Source organism: Galeopterus variegatus, unplaced genomic scaffold (genome assembly GCF_000696425.1).
Source record: "Galeopterus variegatus unplaced genomic scaffold, G_variegatus-3.0.2 Scaffold2941, whole genome shotgun sequence".
NCBI lineage: Eukaryota > Metazoa > Chordata > Mammalia > Dermoptera > Cynocephalidae > Galeopterus > Galeopterus variegatus.
This window is the reverse complement of record NW_007729052.1, coordinates 229,744-231,380: the sequence shown is the minus strand read 5'-3', so window position 1 is coordinate 231,380 and position 1,637 is coordinate 229,744.

Genomic DNA, 1,637 nt, shown 5'->3' with positions numbered 1-1,637 from the left:
TATCAAAGACCACAGAAAAACTTTAGAAATAATAGAGTGACATCTGCTTCAGGAACATACTATTTTGCCCTACATCATTTTAAAATGCTTGAAATATGCAAACTTAGGCATATTTGGGTTTTAGCTCTTCATTTTCTAATAAAAAAGGGAAGACTTTTCTGCAGCCTGGCAATTAAACATTTTCAAAATGCAGGCACCATTTCAGAAAGTGAGTAAATTTTAACAATTTAAAGGTATCTATCTATATGAAAATCCATCTTAAAAGCATTAAAATAAAACCATAATAATTGTATTGTCAGAAAAACATACACTGAATCCATTTAATGTTTAAAGCTCTGGGCCTAGCCAAAAGGGCAGAGTGAGTGAGTGACCACAGACAAGTCAGTCCCAGCGCCCTCAAACCTCAGTCTGGATTCCCTATCAGGTGAAGGGAGCAGAGATACAGAGGTTAGAAATAGGATACAGGGCCCCTTATCTTGAGCATTACCTTGAGCCTGCCCTCTACTCCTTGGACCCCAGTGGCTAGACCCCAAGGAAGGAGATCCATGGTGATCCAGAACAGTTACTTCCTACGCATGACCCTGAGTCACAGTGCAGCGCCCCTTCTGCCAGAACCCTGTGTGGCTAACCTGAAAGAGTCAGCACCTGTAGACCACACTTCTGAAAAGAAAAAAATGAGGGGCAACAAGGAAAATACCAGCCCCTGCCAGCAGTGCCTTCTCAGTGTGTGCTCCTCACCCCACACACAGCAATCGTCTCTCCCCACACTGGAAGGCAGGCACTATGTTTTCTTCCTTTGTGTCTCCATCTGGCAGCATAATGCCTGACAAATGCTCACTAAGACAGGTCCATAACCCCTTATCCACAATTCTGAAATCCAAAGAGCTCAAAAACTGAAAACATGTTCATAACTCACTTGGCGGCAGGCCCTAATCTGATGTGAGACTATTCATAGACTCTGTCCCACTTACTGCAAATATTCATATACTTTGCTGGAAAATTTGAATGTGTTTGATTATAAGGTGCCGCCTCGGATGTTCCACAATATGTGGTACAGTCTCTAATCCTGTTCTAAAAATCTCGAAAACTCCAAGTTCCAAAACACCTCCTCCGGTTCAGGGAGTTGCAGGTAAGACTGCAGTCCTATGGCTGTTAAATGACAACAGGACAAGCACGGGCCAAGACGGTGACAAATGAGCCATGCGAATGGACAACAGGAAAGCGCCTTTCATGGCCAGCAGGCAGTAACAATCTGAATTAAAAGTCTAGATTGGGGCCGGCCCGTGGCTTGCTTGGGAGAGCGTGGTACTGACAACACCAAGTCAAGGGTTAAGATCCCCTTACTGGTCATCTTAAAAAAAAAAAAAAAGTCTAGATTTATACATCTGTTTGTTCTATAAACTTTCTGGGCACATGTGTGCCCTATACCTCACCAGATGCCGGGTATACTGTGGCAAAAACAAGACTGCAGAGTCCTACCTTTGTGGAGGGGAAGACCATGAAGTGACAGACAAGTGCTCTGTTGCCTTTGGCAAACATAAGCTGTGGTCAGCGGGTGAAAGCAAAGCAGGTATTGATGCCGACAGTAGAGCAGGGCCTCTGCAGAGTGACCAGAGGAGCCAGGGAGCCGTCTCCTG